The sequence below is a fragment of the Streptopelia decaocto genome, assembly GCF_964273445.1.
Source record: "Streptopelia decaocto genome assembly, chromosome: 2".
Taxonomy (NCBI): domain Eukaryota; kingdom Metazoa; phylum Chordata; class Aves; order Columbiformes; family Columbidae; genus Streptopelia; species Streptopelia decaocto.
Genome location: NC_138655.1, coordinates 90,585,245 through 90,602,893, shown reverse-complemented (window position 1 = coordinate 90,602,893; position 17,649 = coordinate 90,585,245). Strand labels below are relative to the sequence as shown.

At 46.8% G+C, this 17,649-nt stretch overlaps 1 long non-coding RNA gene across 1 annotated transcript; it reads left to right on the top strand.

Annotated features, from left to right (window-relative positions):
- The first annotated feature begins 4,597 nt into the window (after window positions 1-4,597).
- On the top strand, window positions 4,598-17,387 carry LOC309436675. Its single transcript, XR_014183386.1, has 3 exons — window positions 4,598-4,730; window positions 11,785-11,883; window positions 14,654-17,387. It is a non-coding gene; the product is annotated as an uncharacterized lncRNA (long non-coding RNA).
- The last annotated feature ends 262 nt before the right edge of the window (window positions 17,388-17,649 follow it).

The window sequence follows — 17,649 nt, the reverse complement described above, 5'->3', positions numbered from 1 at the left end:
ACTTGACACATGTCTTCATTTGCAGCGTATCTCCTGTCTTGGATCAGATGAGCGGGTCTGGGATGTCCTTCTGAAATGTCAGTCATTAAGAGCACTTATGTGGAAGGGCTGGGAGAAATACACGTGTGCATCAAGAAGCATTAGGTGTATGTTGGATTAACACCTTTCATTCTCCCTCCTGACAAATCCCTGCCAAGGTCTTGACATCTAAACAAAACACGTTAAACCTTCCTCTTCATGGATTCTTTCTTCTGGGGCGAGTTCCCCATCGCTTGCTTTCATGCTGTGCTTTCAGCCGTTGTTTTTGTAGTCTGTCAGCACAACCTTGAGAGAAAGGACTTTGGCTGAGAGCTGAACACACAGTACCAGCTGTACTGATTTCCAGCTCCTGGTATGTAGCAGTGGACTTTTACACTGTGCCTTCTTTGCCTCCCCCAGCTAGGCTGAAATCTCTTGCCGAAGTTTCTGCTCTTCTGCATGGCTGAATCGTCTCGGCCAAGAGAAGTGGCTGGTTTAGGCTCCTTGCAGCCCCGCTGTCAAGATGGGAGCCCCTTGGCAGGGCACACAAGCCACGTGGGATGAGAGGCTGAAGGAATCAGAGGAATGCTGATGTTCCAACAAACTTTGGGATGAGCAAGGGAAGCTGGAATGCATGAGCGGATCAGAGGAGAGGAGGAAGCGAGTGGGAAAGGGAGATACTGGGTGATAGATGGGAAGGAGAGCAGAGGACAACGTAAAATCACACAGGGGATGGCCAGGATTTGAAGAATAAGGGCAATAAAAGATGAGGGAGTGTTATAAGTGCCTAACTCTCTAGGGAGCTGATAAGAAATTTGACTTCCCCACACCCCCCATCTCTGGCTTGGACTGTATTTTGAAAAAAACCCCAAAAGATATTTTAGGGACTCTTTTTTGTTGTGAAATAGTCAGGTTCTTGCACTATGAATTTTTTTTCTTTGCATTCGCCTAGTTATAGAAGTGAAGCAGATTAAAATCAAAAGCACTTTGTCACATGCTTTGCTGCCCTGTCCTTTTCTCCTTTATATGACTCTGTCAAGGAGAGGTGCAAAGCACAGACTTCACTAGTGTTATGCAAAGTTGTTATCTGGCAGTTGTGATGCTCTTTAGCCTTAAACAGAGGTTCGTATGAAACACAGGCCCTTTGTGTGGATAGAGGAAAATAGGATGAAGAAGTCAGGTAACACCAGAACAGCAGCATGCCTGGAACAAAGGCTTGGAAGATTAATGTGGGAAGGGGAATGCTCCCGCCTCCTCCTCCTCAAATATTCTCTGGGCACTGGGACATGATCCAGAAAGTTCCCTTTGTCCTAATGTCACTCAGATGGAAGGTCTCTTCATCCCATCATGTGGCCTGCAGATCCCAGTGACCACCGACTCCTTTCACCTGCTTCCACTTAGCATACTTCGGAAAAGGGTGTATAACTGTGTTTCCACCTTGTCCCCTCTCTTGCTGCTGTTTGTCTTTCCAAAGCATACCTAGCACACCTATTTTTTTCTGTCAGTGTGTTGATGAACTTTTATTTGTATGCCAGGGGACCTGTAAGAATTAGGGTCAGCTTGACATGAGTGGAGTGCTGTACAGAGATCTTTACAGCTGTTCACAACGCTTGTGTTGAGTATGAGACCAGCAGCAACTAGGATCCAGGCCAGTGCCTTCAGTGAATAATGGTCTTGGTTACTTGGAAATATCAGATGGCTTTGGCTTTATAGAGTTGCTATGAGGAAAAAAGTTAAGTAAACAAAGAAAAAGAATAAGAGGAGGGAGTGGTGTTTTTTTATTGGCGTAATCAAGAAGGGCAGTCAAAAAGAGAGAAAGAAACTGGAAAACAATACCCTGGGTCTTCTCTTGCAGCCCACAGCACAGAACAGACATCTTATTTGCATGCCTTGATGTTCAATATCCTTCTCCATGAGGACTTTTGGTTCCTGTCCCTCAGAGACCTTCCTTGGAGGCCAGTCTCATTATTTGGGTGCCCTGCTGTTAAGATTTGTTTCTAATTCCTAACATATGATCCTCGTGGCCACACAGTCCTGGGACTTCATCCCTGCGAAGCACCCTCACATCTCATGGCCTCCATGGCAGCCACTGATAGTCAACATCACTCAGCAGCTGTCCCTCTTTTGTGAGGTGTGTCCAAATAGTCCACTTGGCTTTCCCTGGGGGTTTGAAGATGGGAGATGCTGAGATGGGAGACTAAGAGGGAGATGCTTTCTTGAGGTTTTCCAGAGCTGCTACACTGCCTGTTGCATAGATGCCTTCCTCTCCTAGAGATGAGGGATAAATGCTTTCAGATTCCTGGAAATATTTTAATTTTGTCTTTCCTTGGACAAAATAGATAACCTGAGGGAAGCAATTAGGCTGTGTTTCTTGGTGTCTAGCTGTGGAAATAGGCACTCGGCCACCTTTGCCAGACCGACGTCAAGGTCTGCAGTCTTCTGTGCTTCTTCTCCTGACTGGTGGTGTGGAGCTGTGCAGGTAGCTCCTTCAAGTTAGGGGCCTCCACCTGGATTTTTGTGCTCATTTATCTTTACCGGTGCAGGCTAGCTCTGAGCACAGAGGTGGGCAATGAGCCTTCCTCAGCACACCGCTGCTCAGAAACAAAGTGAGCCCGTTTTGCCACCCCACAAGAACCCCTCTGAAGACTCTGAGGTGAGGCAGGACTTCTCCTCACAGCCTGCTTTCCCTGCCTGCAGCAGGGGTTGCCTCCTCTCACGGTGTTCCCTGCAGTGGCCCATGTTTCCCTCTAGAGATACAGCCTGTAATGAAATCAAGATGGAGGGGCAGCCTTTCAGCAACCCTTTGGCCTGCTTTAGCCATGGATGAGGGCTTCCAGTGCACCAGTCAAGGGGATGAGGTCTAGGTAGTCCTGCCTTCCAGCAACGATGGAGCTGGTCCTTTCAGGGCAGTGTACTCTCGCTTGAGATGACACTGAAAAAGCCTTGGCTCCTTGCAGGCTGCTGGCACACACGACTTGCTACAGCACTGGCAAGTTTTTAAGGTTTTTGTCAGATGGGAACAGTGGTGGAGAAAAGAAAAGTGAAACCAGATGTTTTTCCTTACAGTTGCTTCATATTCATATTGGGGGTGGGGGGCCGGGGGGAGAAGAGAGGCCATAAAAATGTCATAACCCTTGATCCGTGAGGCTCAGTGTTATACTCTGCAAAAGCCAGTGCAGTAAATCTGCACCTCCTCCTCGGCAGCCGTGGGTCCTGACAGGGCGAGACTGTTGCGATAGCTGGGCGGGGAGATCCTTTGCATTTGTCAGCATAAACCAGAGGAAAAAGCCTTTTGGAAGTTAACACTGATAGGCTACTTTTATGGAATCAGTTATTTTTTCAGATTTCTCTGGGGAGGCATCATTGCCAAGTCCTGAGGCTGACCGGCAGGCTTAGAAATTTGGGATGTGTCTGCACGGCAATCAATCTACCCAGCAGGCTCTGCCGACGGAGCGGAGTTAACTTTATCCTCCCCAGCCTGGGCTCGCCTGTCAGCACAGCCAGGGCAGTGACGGGGCAAGGACTCACTGCCAAAGCATTCACCCAAATTTCCCAGTGGGGTTTTGCGTGCTAGGCTGTGCTGCGGGCACCCAGCCTGAGTGCCGCTGCGATGGCAGTAGCATAGATGAAGCTCTGGTCAGAGGGTCTGGCTGGCACCAGAGAAAAGCCACCAGGAAAAGTCAGACTCCAGTCAACTCTTTTTTTTTTAAATATATTATATATATATATATATATATTTTTTTTTTTATTAGAGAGGCTGCTTGTTGTAGTCAGAAGACAACAGTGAGCAGTGCCAGGCAGCCCCCTTCCAGGGAAATGCATGCTTGTGCGAGCATGGGGCTGGAAGAGAGGAAATGAAAGCTGTGTACACACATGCCTCAAGCAAAACAAGGATTTAAACAGAAAGCAGCTAGGCCTTTACTGCCCTGTACAGCAAGGACTGTGATAACTGGGTATTTTTCTTGATATTTCTTGGTATTTCCACGCTCGGTTTCTGTGTACATGTCAGCAGGGAGGAATGGCTTTCCCTAATCTGACACAGACTGTATGGATGCGCATCTGCCCTGCAGAGGCTGGGGTGGGAGTTGACTTCAGCTGCCAGCTCGGATTCTGAATCCCAATTTCGCTGCAAGGGCAAAGGTAACTAGGTTTAGCCCTATTTTGGGGGGGTTAAGTTGTGTTACTTCCAGTAAGATGCAGGTAGGTTGCCATGCTACGCAATGTGTAGTTACAGTGCTACTCGTCCTAATGGGCAAATGGGAACAACAGCAGCATGAAAGGTGGTGAGCATGTGTAGGCTCTGATGGAGAGGGCAGTGGGCTTGAACTCAGAAGCTATTGGTTTGGATCTTGATTCAGCCAAAGAATCCTGTGGTTTCTGTGGTCGAATCATGTAAACCAGCTTTTGGAGCTCTCTGTCCTTTTGCAAAACAAGTCAGTTGCTCTCCGTAGCCTCTGCTGGGCCCTGCAATTGTACACTGTTCAGGTATTATGGCAGTGTGGCCCAGTTGGTTAGAATAATTTTAAAAAGTATTTTCATATGTGGGTCAGTCATTCTGCAAAATAACTTCATGGAATGACAGCAGTTTTCTTTAATTTTGCAACACATTTTACTCATGAAGTGACTACAAGTTCAGATGCTTTGTGACAGGAGTTTGCAAGTGTTTTGCCTCACTGCTTGGTTTCTCTTCTCCACTGCCACATCAAGTGACGGTAAGTTGGAGCCATTTGCAAGCTGCCTGGCATTCTTGTTCTACTACTGTGTGATCGCTGGCACTCTGGACATCCTGGTGCACTGTGGCCATAAAAAATGGGGTTTTCTGTAGGCAACTAAGCTTCCAGCAACTCTGTATTGACTGTGTTGTTCTCAGAGAGATGGGGTTCTTCTGGTCCTTCATCAACGATCATGTTTTCTAGACTTCTAGTCTATCTCACTCCTCTCTTCTGGACTCTTTCCACTTGGTTGGTGTTGAAGTGTTATGTCCAAAACTGGACAGCAGTTCAGCTCTGGCCTGTCCGCTTCTGGGTGGAAGGATTACTTCACTTGTCCCGGGGGCTTTTCTCCTGTTAATACATCCAGCATGTTGTTTTTCTTTTTCCTAACGGTGTTGCACTCTTTACTGACATTTGGCATATGACCCCTACAGAATGTGTTCTGACATGGTGGCATCTCCATCCTGGATCTGGGAACCAACATATTTCTTCTGATGTATATTTCTCCTCATGCTTGGGCCACTTGAAATGCACTCTCTTTGTGACAATTTCTTCAGTTTTCCTGTGGTTAATGGAAAGAAACTTTTATGATTGACTTAGTTGATAAATGTTCATTTGGGAGAGGCTGGCTTGGGTAATGTAGTTGTGGTGGGCCAGAGCACCAGGAGACAGAGGCAGAGGTTACGGGCAAGACTGAAATGTGATGGCTGATGTTACAATGCTCAGTTGTGAAAATACTAGTTAGCTCTGTCAAGGGATGGGTGTTGCTGACTGGTTTCAGAAGTAATTACGAAAGATTGCCTGGTTGTAGAAATGAACATAAGAATAGTTTTGCATCTCTCTTTGAGTTAGGGAGTTAGTAATAGCCAGAGGGTGAGGATTTCATGTGCATACCTATTATCTGTCATTTTGCAAAATGACTGAAAACTTCAGCCTGTTTGCGAAATGACTGTTTTCACAATACAAGAACGTAACTTAACATAAAATCATAGAATGGTTTGGGTTGGAAGGGACCTTAAAGATCATCTAGTACCAACCCCCCTGCCATGGGCAGGGACACCATCCAACCTGGCCTTGAACAGTTCCAGGGATGGGACATCCACAACTTCTCTGGGCAGCCAGTTCCAGTGCCTTGCTACTCTCATGGTAAAGAATTTCTTCCTTTACATCTAACCTAAATCTACCCTCTTTCAGTTTAAAGCCATTACCCCTTGTACTATCATGACATGCCCTTGTAAAAAATCCCTCTCCAACTTTCTTGTAGGTCCTTTTTAGGTATTGAAAGACTGCTATAATGTCTCCCTGGAGCTTTCTCTTCTCCAGGCTGAAAAAACGCACCTCTCTCAGCCTGTCCCTGTGGGAGAGGTGCTCCAGTCCTCTCATTGTCTTCATAGCCCTGCTCTGGATGCGTCACAACAGGTCCATGTTCTTCCTATGTTGGGGTCCCCAAAGCTGAATTATGTATGTGCTTCAAAAAGCTTCTATAACTGAAATGGAACAGTAACTCAGCAGCATCTTTGAGTGTTCAGTGAGATGAAATTTGCCTGAGGAGAGAGGAGTCCACTGTCTTTGGTCAGATATTCTCCATGTCCCTGTTGCAACTGAGCATTTTGAAGCCAATAGAAAGGATAGAATGGCCTTTAGACTTGTATTGGCCTGGAAACTCCCCTAGCACTGCAGTTTTTTTGCTGTTGTCAAAGAACTCTTCCCCTCACACTCAGCTGCTTGTCCCTGCTCCTTTTGCTTTAGTTCAGCACAATAGAACTTCTCTGGGGTCAAAACCCACTCCTTCTGCCATGCAAGTGTTGGGAGAGGGGAATGATTGCTGGGCAACTGATGAGCTGGGGTGAAACAGTGTTGGGAAAGAGAGCACAATGTTCTTTTCTTTTTATGGAAGGTGATATATTACTATAGACCGCAGTAATCCAAGGTCTGCTCTTAGCTACTTCAAGATTAGTGAACAGGCCCCACTTGTGCTGTACTGACCATTTGTGCAGCTGTAGTAGGCACCAGGATGTCAATTAATCTTGATTTGTGCTATAGGATTACTTCATACAAGGGGAAATTTATCATCGGGTTTGGTTTCAGCGTGTGTAGATGGACATCATGCTATATTTGCAGGCAAAGCAGAGGCCTCTGCCATGCCAGGCGAGTCACTGGTCCTCACTGGAACTTCCCTGACAAATTATCTCTCTTCTCGGGATCCCTAACTTGGTCTAAAAGATGGAGCGATCAGCACACAGTACAAAATGTTTTGCAAACTTTGCCCAGTCTGTTCCTGTGTCACATCCTTTTTAGGGTAAAGAAAAATAAGGTTTTTGCTTAGCCATATAAATGGTTGTAATTATTATCTGCATGGCAGCTCAAACTTTGTGAGATGCAGGGTAAACACAGAAACAGGTGAAGTCCTGGTTCTGCATCAGAGAGCACAAAATCCACGTAGATAAAAAAAACCCCCAAGATAAAAAGATGTAGGCAAGCATACCCTCCAAGAACAGACATGTGTTGTCTTTTAATATTCCTTCTACTACCATCCTGAACCAGAATTAATTTACCTTCAAAATTGCAAGCCTAAGAGAAAGAAAGAAACAGCAAACCACAAACATGGTATTCTTCTTACTGGCTTCTTTTGCAAGGTGATAATTGTGTACTGGAATGAAGCTTTTGTCTCTGATGTGTGATGAAAAAGTACTGAATAACATGACTGATGACAAAATCATGAGACCTGCCAAACTGTTTCAACCCAGTGCCCACATGTACCTGTTCTCCTTTGCTATCCAACATACCAGCCCATGCTGCACAAAGCCAGGCTCCCCAGGGACCAGACTGCTCCGAAATGTGGGTGCAAGGCAGCACATGCTGGCTGATCTAGTCTGTACAGGTCAAAGCAGGGAAGAAGGAGCAGCATGGCCTTCAGCAAAAAAACAGTTCAGGGACCTGGAGAACTGGCTGCCTTTGTGAGCTGGGGCTGAAATCCTCGCTGCTCTGCCTCTGCTGCGATTGCTCCCTGCCTGACCTCGCTCGGTTGCAGCTAGCTCAAGTATGCCAGCCACGCTGATTGTAATGTGGAGATCACTGTTTGCAAGCCAGGGGAGAAAATAGCTGGGCAGATGGTGCTATATTAAGGAGAGCATCTCAGAATTGTCTGCTGGGATTCTTCAGGGACATGGGCCCGTCTTGGCCTCACTTGCTCTCTGCCTTCCTGAGCACCTCCTCCTCTTCTGCCCCTTTTCTCCTTTATAGATCCTCCCTCATTGATGAAGCTGTGGGGTGATGCACGGTCCAAGGGGTGCTACCTCTAGCTGTAATCTGGGGGAAAGAGGAAACCTGGGAGTATGAAATCTGCACCGCATCTGTGTTCAAGCAAGCTGGAGGCCCCTCCGTTCCCACGCCCTGGTCCAGCTCTCTGCTCTGCCACAGGTCCCCAGGCAGGACCCAAGCAGCAGTTTTCTGCAAGGATGGGCTGGCACAGGCAAGGGAGCGCCTCCTAATCTTCCTTGTCAGCAATTAGCTTTCTTCTCTTTGCAATCCATGGGGGAAGGACTTGCAGCAGCATGTTTTTCTTCTTTCTCTCCCAGTCTCAGCTCCTCTCCTTTCTCCCCTCCCACCGCTCCCAGCCAGTACCAGCCCTGCTCCCCATCCCTGCCAGTTGTCTTTGCCTCCCTCCCCGCTCTCCCCTCTGGTTCCCAGCTAAGCTCCAGTGAGCAGGGCAGCAAGCAGGGGTGGGAGGGGAGGACAGTGACAAGACACAGCTGCTGGCTGCTTGTAGCAGCTCTGAGAGTGGCCCCTAGTGACCAGCAGCAGAGCAGGTTGGTCACGGACAGACGCATGGCAGGATGGAGGGCACTGGTGTCCCCTTGGGAGGTCAGTGTCCATTCCCACCGGGGTCACCCGTCTGGTACAGAAAACAAATGGGAGAAGAAAAACGCTTGGGTTGCTGATGCAATTGAGGAGCCTGAAGATTTGTGGCTTTACACTATTACCTTTAAAGTTTTTTGGTGGCGCTAAGGTCATTTCCTAGGGCAGTGAAGTCTCAAGGAGGCTGGGCAGAAGTTCCCTTGCTCCATATCCTCCCCAGCTCTGCTGGAAAACAGACCATGCAATGCATGACTTTTCCAGTTCTTTGAAACATCCTAATGTATAGGATAATGATGGCAGCTGAAAAGACATGGAACGGCCATCCTCATTTATCAGTGCAGGCATCTGGTGTTTGGGGGGCTTGGAAAGAAAGGGAGCTGTCTGGTCAGATGTGATATGAGCTCCTGTGTGGTGTATCTGGGCTGTGGCTGGGATCCCAAGCTGGTTGCTGCAGAAAATGGAGTGCAGAGAAGGCCTGGAGTTGCTCTAAGTAATGGATGTTTGTGATCCTACACATATAGAGAGAAAACTAGCTTATTTAACCAGTCTGAGTGTGGAAGGATCAAAGGTGGAAATACTGGGATTGATTGTGGTGCATGGCAAAAGTGATGCGGCAAGATAAAGAAGCACAGCAACCACATGGGAACAGCAATGTTGTCACTCAGAGACACTGCAAAAGGCATGTGGGACAGTGGCCATCATTTGCTCTTTGTAGCACACATCTTACTTGGTTAGTTCTGTTGCAAGAATAATTTTACCTTCTGTGAACATTTTTCATGACACTCCTTTTTCCACAGAGGCCTTTCACAATGTTTCTCCATATTAAACTTGACAGGTTTTTAAGCGTAAAGTTGTCACAGAAAAACAATTTTGATTTTTTTTTCTGGCTCTTGCATATTTAAAAATACCTTGTCCACAGCATCGCTCCCAAATAATTTTTTTAGTTGTTAAAATATGATGCCTCTGGGTTTATAGCATGTGCTTCTTCATATCTTTGTTACTAAGTGGTATTTTGCCCCAGCATGTCACGGTCCTCTCAGGACCTAGTTTTGATTCTGCATTTGTGAGGAAAGAGACAGGCAGGGTTCCCAGCTCCCTGTTGTAAAGTGCTGGTGCTTGAGAGAGGGAAATACTAATTCTGTTGTAGAAAGCAATGTGACATGCCATCTGCACAATGCGGGGCAGTTATGGTCATTCTGTTCAAAAAAGATTGATTCACGCTGGAACAGGTGCAAAGAAAGGCAGTGGGAGGATTAGGGCATTGGAGAGCTGAGGTTATAAAAGTAGACTAAAAGAGCTTGGCTTATTTAGTCCAGCACCACGAAGGCTGAGAGAGGGATATGATCGCTCTCTATAAATACATCCTGGAGGCTAATGCTAAGGAGGAATAGGGGCTATTTGAGTTAAAGGACAATGCTGACACAAAAGGGTGTCACGTGAGGGTGGTGAGGCACCAGAACAAGTTGTCCAGAGAAGCTGTGGGTGCCCCATCCCTGGAAGTGTTCAAGGCCAGGTAGGATGGGGCTTTGAGCAAGCTGGTCTAGTGGAAGGTGTCCCTGCCCATGGCAGTGGGGTTGGAAGTACATAATGTTTAAGGTCCCTTCCAACCCAAACCAATCTGTGATTCTATGAAAAGCAAATGGGAATCATAAAGCATGCAGAAACTGAGGTGGGAAGTTAGGCAGATGTCAGGCATTGCAAAGCAGGTGACTACTGGCAGGTTGAAGGCAGGGTGAGCGCAGGGGCCTTGGGCAGCTTGCAGGAAGGCTGCATTACTGTGGCTACCTGTGCACACAGGCTGGGCACAGCAGCCATGGGCTCGCAGGATGCCAGCAGGAGACATCTACCTGAGCCTGTTCTGTGGAGTGACGGGGAGGTGGCACAGCAGATCTGCAGCTCCCTGGACCCTGAGGGCACTGGCAGCCCCCATGTCCCTGCCCAGTCCTCCAGGACTCCCCCAGGACCCCACATCAGCCCCTGAGGCCATCAGCCCCTGCCCCAGCAATGCCACAGCAGGGCCAGTCTCCAGTTCCCCACAGCCCTGCCCTGCCATGGCCCCACCCACAGGCCTGTCCCCATCCCCAGGGAGATGTTCGGTGCCCAGGGCTGGCACTGCCCTCCCTGGGCCTGCAGGGGCTGTGGGACAGACCCCCACCAGCCACCTTAGCCACACTGCCAGGGGTTAGCAGTGCGGGGCTGTGCTGGTCTCCATGTAGGGCTTTCACCAGCCCATCATTACAACAGCCATAGTGGTCTCAGTTTGACTGACTGGAGAGGGAAGAAGCGCCATGAGCGAATGTGTGCTGGCACTTGCTTTGTTTTGTGGTGGGGTGAGGATAGGTTTCCCTGTGATGGCTTAGATGGGAGATTTTGGGGTATGGAAGGAGGTGGCTGCCCTGGCCTGCTGCTGGCCACAGGGCTGGGGCCTGGGAGGGCAGCTATCTCCCCAGGGCTGGTGCTGCAGCAGCATGGGGTGTCCCCAGAAGGACATTGACATTTTGTTCCCAGCACAGAGCATAGTTGGCTGCTGGACTTAGCCCATGTCTGAGAAGCTCTCTCTGGGCATGTCTGTCACTTGAAATCACTCGCATCACATTGTGCTTCAAATCTGTGACTTGGGCTTCAGATCTTACTGCCTAAAAATGTTGGCAACGTGAGCAGACAAGTGAGCTGGTCTCAGTGATGGGACCTGAGTGGCTCCTGGCTTGCCAGTCCAGTTTCATTTCCACTCCGTGCCATATGCTCACTGAGAGACTTCACTTTTGGATCAGCAAGATGCAAAGGAGCTGCCAGTGAAGCTGTGCCTCCTGATGAAGTGCTCTCGGCCAGGGCAGGAGCTATGACTTTCTTCTCCCTTGGAAGATGCTGCTGCCTGCTCTCGGGATGCTCTTCTGGTACAGTGCTCCAAGCACACCCCACCTTCATCAGCCTGGCCACCCACCTGAGGAACAGTTGATAGAAAGCAATGGAGACCATACACAGTTGGCAGGGTCAGCTTTTATTGCTCCTTGCAAAACAAATAACATCGTGGTCACAAGTATCCCAGATCATGTGTTCCAGGGCTTCCCCCCTCCCTTTTTTATATTAATTGCTGGAGGCTGAGGACAGCCCATGGAATGAATATTTCACTCTGGACTTCCATTCAGCTGTTATTCAGGATGTTTGCCAGAAATGTAATTCTTTCTTCTGTCTCCAGGATAATAGCTGGGCAGGATGGTGGATACCTCATTGAAGACGAGACATTACAACATTTTTATTCCTGGCATAGGATGGCATGTGGCTGCACTGCCTGTAGGTAGGTACTTGGCTAACAGTGCTTCTTTCAGGAGAGACTTTTTTTTTTTTTTTAAATTAAATACCTCTTTTTTTTTTTTTTTGCTTTACCCAGTGAGTTCTGCTGGTTGGGACATCTTGTATCAGACAGGGACCCATCAATGCATGTGTTAGATACCTGCTGCCCTCTAATGGCTGTCTGTCCCTGCGAGCCTTGGGACAGCACAGGTTTTGTGCATTCAGTGAAAAAATCTGCTTAGCTTGGAGCTTTTTGTGGCGTTTTCGTAGCATGGGACAAATTTCTGGAGAGAGAGCATGGAGAGATCTCTTCATGGTATAATGTGCCTCTTTCCCCAAACTTATTTTGCTCCTTGCTTCTGCCACATGCCCTCCTGCTTTGATTCCTGTTAGGGAAGTATTAATACTTGCCTTTCCTAATGGCTTTAGATGCGGTTTAGAGGGTGGACAAAGAAGAAAAACAACAGCACAGACTTTGAACTCCATCAGCTTTCAGCAGACCACAGGAGACCTGCAGAACATGCTCAGAGAGACACTGCTCTGGACTTGCCAAACATTTGGAGGGAGCTCAGACAGCTATATTTGTGAAACACTGTACTGTGGTAACGGAGACACAGAATGTCAGCTTTTGCTAGCTCACTACCAGACCTATAATAATGTCTGGTCTGTTCTGAGAAAGCTATCAGTGCCCTGCCTGCCTTGTTGACTTAGAGGGATTGCATTTCTTACCAAGTTCTCTTACCAGTTCTCTCGTGAATAACTTGCTGCTGCTTATCTGCGGGCAAGGTACAGAGTGTTGCTGCCTCAAGAGCATTTCCTGAACCAGCACGGGCTCCCTGCAAAGCTCGCTGTGTGTCGTGAAGTTCTTCTGATTTTCTCCCCGAAACCAAGACCTTTAAGACTGTCTGGAGGTACACTGCTGTGTTGGAGGAGCACAAGGGAGGCAGTAAGATATCTGCAAGGAATTTTGCAGATGAATTAATGATCAGTGAAGTATGAAGAATGGTACCGACACAGCCTGCATCTCTTTGCCAAGCAATCTAGCATCCTACTGAGGACTGGAGGCCGTAAGCAACAGGGGAAAATGAAAGATGAATTGCAGTTAAGCAGACAAACAAGCTCTCTGAGAGCTCTTGGAGGAAAATACCAGGGGCTGGAGCCTAACTTCATTCACAGCTTTCTCCCTCTTTTAACTTAACTACTTTTGCTAATTTTGATAACAATCTCAATGAGAACCCAGGATCATGACTGTTGTTTCATCACAGTTAGCCAGCCTCAGTGAAAGTTTAATGAAAACAGCAAGGCTGCAATCTTTGATGTTCCTTCTTTTATCTGGTGTGGAAAGAACAGATTTAGTGCTCTATTTATGAAATGTATTTTCAATCTGGGTTTGTACATTTTGGAAGGTGTGGGGTGAAAGCCTGGCTTTATTCGAATCAGTAGGAGTTTTGCCACAATTTGCGTGGACCAGAGTTTCATCCTTGTTTACGTAGTTTTGCAGCCACACTGAAGAACTATTAGGATGCTTGGGCCAGAAAAAGAAATCTTGAATCCCAACACCGCTGCAAACAGTTGGGGTAAAAATGCTGGGAAAGTCCCAAGGAAACTGAACTGGCATAGAAGTCATCTGTTTAGCTGGCTGTTATAGATGCCCTTTTGTGTGTGTGTGTGAGTGTGTTCTCCATATTCTCTCTTGCTGCCTGAACCAAGAATGATGTGGTACAGCCCCACCTGATCTGCAGAGAGCTGCAATTCTGACTCGCAGCCATCTGCAATGCCTTTACTGGCAGAGGAATGCTGGGTAGCTTTTTAAGATCAGATAATAGGCGGGTGCAAGACAACCAGAAGTCTGAACATACTTAGTAAGCAATGTTCCCTGCTAATGTAGGCAGCAGTTGGTTTAATAGCAACCTGCATTCAGTAGCCAAGGTGCTATGTGATGTGCTTGGATCAGGTTTGGGCATGCAATAAGTTAAAAAACTGCTCTGTTAGATGGGTTGCTTTTTCTAAGCTGCCATTATAGGTCAGTGCAACACACTGAACACGGAGCCACGTGTGAAAAGGATTTCTAGGTCACATCTCTGTGGCTATGAATTTGCACCCATGGTGTTTTCAGGTGGTCTTACTATATCTAGTAGTACTCATCAGTTTCTAAATTCCCCGGTCTATGTCTGTGCAGCAAAAAGCATGTGCAGCTGTTCATTTCATTTGACAAATCCTACACCTCATATTCCAGAATAACAGCCAACATAGTTAAAATCTCTCTTTTGGGTAGAACAGTGAAACCAATAAGTTGCAGTGCAGTTTTCACTCCAGAAGCTGCACTGGTTTTAAAAATGGTGACATCTGTGCAGTTTCTTCCACTGAAACACTGGCATGCAAGGTGCCAGATAAGCTAACCTGAACATCCATGCACTTCAACATTGTAAAGCGGCTGTATGATTTTAAACTCATTTAGTTCAATATTGTACCACCAAGCATAACATCTTGTGTAGGGAAACTTTCATGGGTACCACCAAGGGCTGTGTTGGATTGTTAGAACAGGCAACTCTTAAGGTAGGGCTTTGAGCTAAAAATAAATCACTCAGTCCAAGTGTCCACATAAGGTTGTGCTATGCTCCGTAGCTTATCTGGTAACAGTGACTTCAGAGGAACTACATTGAAGAAAATTTGGTCTCAGGCTCTGATCTCCGAACCTTGTGTAGGCCCCAGAAGCGTGTAAAGCAAACACTGGTGCTTTTTTTTTGATGCAACGCTGTCCCTTCTTTCCACAGAATGTGCTTTGGAAGAATGAGGATCCAGTCAAGTACAGACTAATCCTGGACCCAAACATGATGGCTGAAGAGTTGCTGGACCAGATCCTACAGGCCTCATACAAAACAAAACAAACAAGACAAACCCAACAGTACTGCTGACACAGGTTGCATTTTTGCCTGAGGGTGACCTACCAGGTTTGACACTTGGTGAATGAAAAGTGAAATTGTTGGAGTGACTTTCCTATTTTCTTCAAATAAACACACCAACACTCCCATCAAAAGCAACGTGTCAAACAGAACCAGTTTGGCTCCTCTCTTCGGTAGGACCCACCAGAGAGAATTCTGTCAAATCTTGCCAAGATGCTAGTGGCTGTAATAAGCTGGACATAAATAGGGCCAAAGGGACAGCCCACAGGCCTTCCCTTGCCCCTTACCAGTGGAAAAGGGATGGGTGAGATTTCCCTGCTGTTGTTCAGCTGTTGGTTAACAGAAGAAGCTGTTTTCTATTTGGGCTCGCACTGGTTGAGCAGCCCTGTCTGCAGCTGTATTGTGTTACATGCTGTTATGCAACCCCATCCTCTCTTGCAAACAATGACAGGAGCAACCTAAATCTTGAAACATAAAGACTATAATTAAAGAGGGGAAAGTGCTTATTTGGCATTTGGATACCCACGGCCAATTCAGATGAGCTGAACTAGCAAATCGCTTGGTACAGACTTAATGGAGGATAACATTTGCACTGGACTAAATAGCGGTTGTTTTACCCCAGTGTCGGCCAAGCCAGAGTAGCGTAACCCGACTAATGCTGCCATGACTTGGGCAGTTCTCTTTCTCCTTGACAGTGAGATTTATGCCACAAACAGGAGGAGCCTTGAAGTCAAAGGCTCTGCCTCAGGTTTCAAAACCGTTAGCACTGCAGGGAAGCTCTGGTCCAGGATGATGCTTCAGGTCTGTTTCTCGTAATCGGAAGTTCACAAGTCTACAAATCTAACAGCATCTGCTGAGACTAAAGGCTACGTTTACCTGCTGGGCTTACCCTCTTCACGCTGGTTGGGGTGTTTATGAATCTGTTCAGCCTGCTGCTGCAGCTGGCTGTGAAAAGTGGAAGCCCCAACTAGGAACTCTGAATTTAAAGAAGGTGTGTGTCCGTGCAAAGCCTCTGAAAGCTTTGGAAAGTGTTTCTGAACCCTCTACTCGATCCCTCCCACCTCTTAAAGAAAAATGAACCACAGTTTTTAAGATCTGATATTTCTTTCAGATTTTTCTTGCTGGAGGTCTTCCTTGGGGAACCCAGATTAGTAGCTTATGCAGGCATTAATGGAACAGCAGCTGTTTAATGTTAAACAAAGAGAGATTTCCATCCAACTGATTGCTAGATATTTGAGTTAAATAAGAATTAATTAAGAATAAAAGCCTTGCTTCCCATTTGGCTTGCAACTTCTACTCTGGCGAACATCTACATGGGACTCAGTTGAGTTTTCTGACTTGTGTCACAGTCATCAGGACTCCAGAAGTTCTAAGTAAGCTGAAAAAAAAGGTGAATGTTTTTATGTTGCTGCCTTGAGAACTATGAAACTATACACCTGCTGGATCATCAGTTGACCCTAGGGATATCAAGCAGGCAAAGGAAAAGAGCCTAAATTTAAAATGTAAAATATGGGGAAGATGAATCAGCAGATTTTTTTATCCCAATGGCTCCACCCACCTGTTTTAATTATGCATCTTTCCCTTTTTCTTGTAATCACTCTCTGCACGTAGTTAGAATTATTTTACAGATCACTGAATGCCAGAAATGATGCAAGTTACACTGTCCCAGTATCAGTGACACCCACATCTTGCTAATTAATGTTGGATATGAAGATAATTACCCATGACTGCAGGCAAGCAGGTCAACAGTTTAGCTTATGGGGAGTTCTGCAAAATACTGATGACAGAACACTGCAGGATCTGTACCGTTGGTTGCACAGTGAACACTTTCTTGTCCCACTGCTGTCTAAACTGTGCATTATCCCTTCCCACAGCCATCCCATCACAGCCAAAAGCTTATCTATCTGAAGAGTCAGGCAGCTTTTCAAATGGGAAGACGTTGCATGATGTTGAATAACAGTTCTGTTTCTCCACATGCATACGTCTTTCACAGTTAATCTCTCATTCCTTTCCCTCAGTCTCTGAGAAGAAAAGTTCAAGCATCTTAGCCTTGAAAACCGCTCTGCATTGCCCAGAGAATTAGCTAAGTTTGAGATAGAACAGGTTATTCCACAGAGGCATCATTAAAGCCAGGGGCTGTGTTTACCAGCAGGGTGCAATATCACATTTTACTGACACTGTATCGGTCAGACACAAGACACTGCCCCCGCAGCAAGCCCGTTTTTCAGCCCAGGTGTACCTATACCTCAGCTTTCTCTCACAGCCCCACAGCCAGAAACATTTCTTAACCTCTCCCAGCTTTCAGACCACTCATTTTTGTGTACATCTTGGAATGAGAACTTCAGTGGCTCTAGGCCAACCTAACTCTGCTTCTACACAGCTTTGCTTTCCTTTGCTATAGGCTTTGGATGGGAACCACAATGATTGTGCATGCTAATGAGCCCTTAATTGCACCTGCCTCCTCCCCTTTGCTTAGCTGAGCTCACAGCATGTGGTTCATCGTGTGCCTGAATGTATAGCAGGTGACCAGTCTTACATGCTGACAGAGATGAGCTTATTTTCAGCTGGGATAATTTCCAAGCTATAAGGCACAAATGAGCCCAAGCAGGAGGTTTGCCTGTGGAGGCAGGGGGGGGATTTGCAAAATGGACCTAATGGGTTTAATTCAGCACTCCTTTGCCTTTAGGGCTGTCTCAAGTTGCTCACCTGCTTTTAGTCAAGTGATGAAGCAGCAGCTGGTGCAACCCACCATTTTCATTGCCTTTATATTTGATCCTCCAGCAATCAGGAGAGTTTGAGCTTTGGTTTATTAGAAGCTCTTTCTTTCTCTTTAGGAATAATGGTAGATGAGGTGGCTGGAAACATTG